Here is a 6,913-nt window from a genome sequence, read left to right as displayed (position 1 = left end):
TGCTCAACAACAACTTCAAACTACCACACATCTAGGCCTAGTTGTGGTGCGCGCAAGGTAGATTAATGAAATGCCACGTGTAAATTAATAATCGAGTCATTAAGCAAATAAACTGTATTATATTTTGTATATTTTGATACAATATGGTAACAAAATTACCCAGGGTAATAAACTTTAACTGTTTTTCTTTGAATCCTCAGGTACTACTTGCCAGTACATTTTCACTATTTGGATATCTAATTGGGCTTAATGTGAATTCAATGCAAAACGACTAGTTATCACCATACTTGGCGTGTGGTATACTGAGCTATTCCAGTTGAAATCCACATTACCCCTGTGGAAGATTTTGGAAATATCTTCGACAGGGGGAGTATATTTTTCAAATGTAATTGGCCAGGATTAATCATTTTGAAACTCATACTCCCCCTGTATTATGGTTTTACCTATATCTTTCACAATTGGAGTAAGTATTTCAAATGGAAGTTACCCAATTATAATGATATTCAATTCAAAACTCATACTCCCTTTGTGGAAGACTATAGCTAAATCTTCCACGGGGGTAGTGTGGATTTTAAATAGAAAGTCCAATGAAAGCATATTGTATTTTGATAATTTTGATAATATTTTGATAATTACCCAGCGCATTTTAAAACTGAAAACTGCTTTATTGAGATAAATGAATGATCAAACTTTATGCGAATTATATGCGTGTAGAGTATATTCTATTTCAATTATTTTTTTAACCCTGGGAACTAAAAGAGTCAAGAAGGAATTGAATTCTGTGCATTTATGCAAATTAGCTAATTAATTATGCAAATATGCACATTAGATGGCGGCTTCAATTCACTATATAATACATTAGAACATATCAGAAACACTTTGACCAAGTTTCAGGGCAAAAGTATGCAAAATAAAAATACCCTAACATATGCATTGATTTTTAGCAAAATTGGCAAAAATTACATATTAATGAGCCTTTCCAGTCCTTTTTACAAAAACAATAGGATACTAAATGTACCAAGAAAATATAAAAGGGCTGTAACAACACCACTTGTAAAACGTACATAACTCATTAACAACAATAAAGGACGTTTTCAAAGTATATTATTATTTTGTAGAATGAACTTTTGCAAAATATCAAAGCGTTATTTTTCAATAATATATTGATTTAGATAATGAAAATCGACCAACAATACCTAGTCTACCCTTAACTCTCTTCACGCGGGTGTCGACTGCAGACGACAAGTTTCAATTTTTTTTAATTCAAAATTTCAGAAATGTAAATTTTCTTGACCATATTTGGAATCAGTATGCAAAATGCATTAAAATGAGTACAAACAAGCCTAGTATTGATTCAGTAGTTCTTAAGATAGCTCTTGATATTTTGAGAAAATGTTTAAAAACTTGAACTTTTTCCATCGAAGCGCATGGCTAGCACGCAGAGCATTAAAATGTCTTGCTGGCTTCAGTATTTACTCTAACCAAAAAAAATCATAGAGTAAAAAATACGTATAGACGAATCCATTTTTACACATTCCTACACCTCAATGGCAGCCATAGCCGGGTCCCCTCTTAGGTCTATCCCACCTAAAATGTGGAATGATTTGGCCTTGGCTTGGATATTAAACTGCATTCCATCACCCGTGTTACACGTAGACAAAAGAATGATGAAAGTTTACAACACAATACAATTCAACGTCGATTTTTTAAGCGGATTTAATCCACCCAATTGGGCAGTAACAACAGCAATTTGGTGCAGACGGGACCCAGTAATGGCCGACTAAATTCTTACCATCACTTGGTTTGTTGGATTCGTCTATAGACCTCCATCAACATCAACAATATTAATAGAAGTGTTGTGATACTGATTTCTATTTGATAAATTTCACATTTTCTGTATGTGTTTCTTGTTAAAAGTAGGGAAAAAGTTATTTTTTTCTCATTTTTACTTCTCCTAAATCGTGCATCAGCTGTCAGAATTGTTTTGTTTTTGAATAAAAGCAACACATCGAGTACTGATAGATAATTATAATATATATTGAAAATGTTTTAGGGATGCCTATAGGTTCTTGCAAGCTTTGATTATTTGTGACACTATCAAGAAAATTAAGTTACCAATTATCATGATTATACTGTAGCCTGAGTCCCTCGGCCCCGATCTCGAAACTAGTAAACATGGCGGAACAAAACGGCCGTGACCGTGGATAAATTCTAGGTTATACTGTATTTATGATTATGCTGAAATTATACATATCAAATTTGGGCATATGGTTTTCAAATATTATAATTTTAATTTTTACTAAAAACAAAGTAAAATTTCATTAATAGTTTTATGCAAATATGCCTCATTTAAGCTTAATAAAATTTTATATTGGTTTTGCTGGATGACAAAAACAAATTTACTTGATTAATTGACAAAATATTCTCTTCTTGTTTATGAAAAACTCAAATGCACCAACCATATTGATGATAACGATAATGAGATTTTGGTAAAAGCAGGGTACGATTGCTTTTGTATCTTATTGTTTTCATTATATGGTGTTTAATTTTAAAATTAATTTTAAAATTCTCCGTTTATGCTAGTTTTCTAAATAATTTGATCAGTCATTTAAAGCTATTTAGAATACATCTTAAAAACGTGATCCACAGCATCACCCCCCCTCTTTCTCAAAGAAAAGTTGAGATTATTTTTCAAACAAAACATCATGTACAACCTAATTTTAGGCTTAAACAGCTAAAAGTGATATCATGCTAATGTATACAGATGCTTTTGAGTCACATTCAACTTTAATTTTCCCTTATTTACAACATTATTCACTTTCACAGCATTTTTTAATGCTTTTTCGGATGTAAAATGAATCTATTTATGACAAGATTGGTGGCGCTATTTAGTTACTGAAAATTACTCTCTCAAGCTTTTACTACAAATAATTCCTTTTATTTTTTGATGAAATATGTTTATAAAATTTCTTTGTTGCTTGTTTCACCTATTCCATCTGTTTTATTGGCAGTATTGATTACCTACCCCCTGCAAATTAAGAAATACGATTTTTGATAAATAACGCCACCTATAGTTTGCACTTACTTAATAATGAAGCCAATTCTATATACATCAAACAACCGTGCTCAGAATTGTGTTTTGTAGGAGGGGATATGGGTCAGCTATTTAAGTTCTTTGTCAAGACCAAAGGAAAACTTATTTTTTCCTCGGGTCAGTGTGGAGTGCATGCCTTAAAATGTTTGGGAACAGGGTTAAGAAAATCTTGGCCTGCAGGGCTCTAATTCTAGCTTTTAATAATTGAAGTGAATGGGCAAGAAAAATAAAGGAGGCTACTCCCAACATATCAATTATACAATGCTCTTAGCCCTTAGGTCTAGAAATAAGAAATTGGGAATTTGTAAAGTTTTTGCTCCTAATGTGAAACAACAAGGAGCAGCCGATTTCTCTTATACATGTATACCTATTCCATTTTATCAGAATCTGACACGCACAAAATCATCGCTGGACGAGAAACCCCTCATTATCATGGGATTCCAAATGTCAAATGCAAAACCTGATGTCAAAAGTGGTCCTCAATACATAAACTTCATGAGTGCAATCTTGGTCAAAATTCTTTTTTGTGTGTGTGTGTGTACCAACTTAATTAACCAACATCATTTTCTATGTAAATCTTGTTAATTTTGAACTGTTTTTTGTATCTCACGCAATATGAAAAAATTGTTGCATACTGTGGTTTGTCATTGGACATTTTTACGACTTCAGAGATCAAACTTGCATTATTATGAGGTTTTTCCTGCCCAGCAACGACACCTTCATCCCCTTTAGGCTATTCCAGTTTAAATTCATCACCAATAGCTTGAAGGCAACCTGAAGGGAAGCTTGTGAAATTGACATCACCTTTTGTTTATCTCATGATTAAATTTACACCAGTATGATGGTATCAGAAATAGGGGTAAGAGCTTTCAGCAAGCGGACTCTCTGTATTTTTTCAGAATATTAGCAAGGAGAAAATCCCAACATAGGGATAGTTGGCAAGCATATAATCCTAGGTTATGCACAAGGATTTACAACTACATAAAACAGCAACTTGGGTTAAGAATCGGTGAAGTAATTAAAGGAGTATTTCGTGATCCTAGAATGCTCTTTTTATGACATTTTTCAGTAGATATCCACGAAAAAAGCTTATACCCAAAATTTCACTGAGTTCCGATTTTATTCCGGAAGTTATGCATGATTATGTGTATCACACCGTGACATCTCTCTAGTCCGAAGGGTCGCTAGTCCTGAAGGTTCTTTAGTCCGAAGACTAAATTAAGTTCGCTAATCCGAAGGTTCTCTAATCCGAATATAGAATAAAGGTTAGGGTTAGTGTTATGATTAGGGTTAGGTTTGGGTTAGGGTTAGCGAGCCTTATTCTTACAAGGTGGTTCAACAGCAAACTGTTCTATATCTCCATAGACTTAAATCACAATACACATGGACAACTTGTTGGCGCCACAGCTAACATATTAAGAAGGAAGATTTATTTGTGCATTCACATAATATACATAGTGCATTGAGATGTAACACACCCATTAAGAATATTCATTAATAACGTTAGTGACTTTAGTGTTTCTAGTCTTTATCTCTGTATATCACACTATCCCCCCCAGCCCCTTACAATTTTATTGTTGATTACACTTTAAAACGTTTATCAACAATAATGCTTTAACAAATTATATCTCTTTTTTGTTTAAATTTGTCACAATATTTATCCAAGGTAAAAATCGTATGATTTTTTTTAAATTAACATCAGTTTTTATGATCTTTTAATACTCGATGCAAAAAAATTTAATCGAATATTTGCATTCATAAAGTCTAAACAATTAAAGTTTAAATTTATTGCAATTATTTCTTCACCCTGTAATGATTTTATTCATATTATGTATAGAAGGAAGTTAATTGTCCAATCTTGCTTGTGAATGCCTGTACAAACATGTTATAGTCTACTGTACTACAAATATCATTATGTTAATTAACCCTTAACACTTAGGGTGATTGCGTCATCGCAGACCCTGGTATTCACGCATGCGCAGTGGTTTTCATCGTGGTATGTTTTGGTGTTAGGGTTAATGCCTGAAGACCTTTATGATCCTCTCACAAATTCCTGTCATTGTACTGTCAGTTTCATAGATAAAATTTGTTAAGGTAGCTGTGTAAGAACTCTTATTTGATAATGTTATACAATTTTCTACAGTTTGTCCACTCTGAAGTACAAAGTGACAACGCGCGAGTATACAGCGCGTAAACAGTGCGCATTGCTGCGCGCTCTGTTGAGGTATGCGTGCCTTCAAAGTCGGCACAATGTGTACGTCCGCGTCGGTACTTTGTACTTCAGAATAGACGTACTTCTATTCTAAGATGTCTACTTTCTTGTTTTTTACTTTTTACTAATCTAACATACCATTCAAAGGACCTGCATATTCCACATGAATTCTAGCCACAGGTTTGTTTGGCCAGATCCATGTATTCTGATTGGCTTTGATTAGATCTGTATGCTGATTGCAGCTTTTGCATTCTTTCACCTTTTGCTCTATTTGCTGATCTATATTTGGCCAGTAAACATGCATCCTGGCTAAGGATTTTATCTTTACAATGCCTACATGTTGCTGATGTAATTCTGAAAGTATGGTTGCCTGAAGCTTTTCTGGAATTATCACTCTACAGGAGACATCCTTCATCAATTCAGTATCGAAGTTACGTAATGTTACTATGTCAACGTGATCACATCTTGAGTAATGAACCACGATCGAAACGAACACCACACAAAGTATATGGCACTCGAAGGCATACCAAAATAGCGTGATCCGGTAACCAAGAGAATTACGTAACCACTTTGATGCTGAATTGATAATTCATGTTGTGCAAACTGTTTGAATTCATGACCTAACCCCTCTTCTGGCCAGCCATATTGTACAAAATGCATTACGCTAGATAAAACTCTATATTTCTCTATTGCAGATTTGAGCATTTTCCCAGATAGCAAGACAACGATGCCCCAACGTTGGCAATGGTCGGCATGGTCGCGGTCGGTAAGCCGACGCCAAGCCAACGTTGGACCAACGTTGTTGTGCCAACCTTAAATTATGGTTGGTATGGGAACGTCAGGCGAACGTTGGGCACACGTTATTATGCCAACCTTATATTATGGTTGGTATGCCAACGTCTAACCAACGTAGCCAGTCAACCTGAAAATGACGGTCGGCATGCCAACGTTGTTATTCCAACCTTAAATGATGGTCGGTATGCCAACGTCGGGACAACGTAGCTTGCCAACCTTAAAATGAAGGTCGATACGCCGAGGTTGAACCAACTTTGTTGTGTCAACCTTAAAATGATAGTCGGTATGCCAACGTCGAGCCAACGTAGCCAACCAGTCTTAAAATGACGGTTGTTACGCCAAGGTTGGGCCAACGTCGTCGCACAGATCTTAGTATGACGGTCGGAATGCCGACATCTGACGAACGTTGGTAAACAGTACTGTTGTCCAAGTCATGGGAATGGTCATATTTATATTTTTTATTTACTAAGCATATTAAAGTGTGACATTAAATAAAGACTATAAAAGCCCCACTAGATAAACTAATAATAATAATAATAATAATGATAATGATAATAATAATAATAATAATAATAATAATAATAATAATAATAATAATAATAATAATAATAATAATAATAATAATAATAGGCCTAATAAATAATAATAATCCTAATTAATAATAACACTAATGATGATGATGATAATAATGATAATGCTTAATAATAATAATATAACCCTAATAAATATATAATTATAATAAAAACAATAATAACTTCGGAATTCAATCATAAGTAAGATTTTTATTTTAATATTACTTTTTAATGAATTTG

The sequence above is a fragment of the Amphiura filiformis genome, chromosome 10 (assembly GCF_039555335.1).
Source record: "Amphiura filiformis chromosome 10, Afil_fr2py, whole genome shotgun sequence".
In the NCBI taxonomy this organism is placed as follows: Eukaryota; Metazoa; Echinodermata; class Ophiuroidea; order Amphilepidida; family Amphiuridae; genus Amphiura; species Amphiura filiformis.
The sequence above is the reverse complement of the archived record's forward strand: the minus strand, read 5'-3'. Positions refer to the sequence as shown.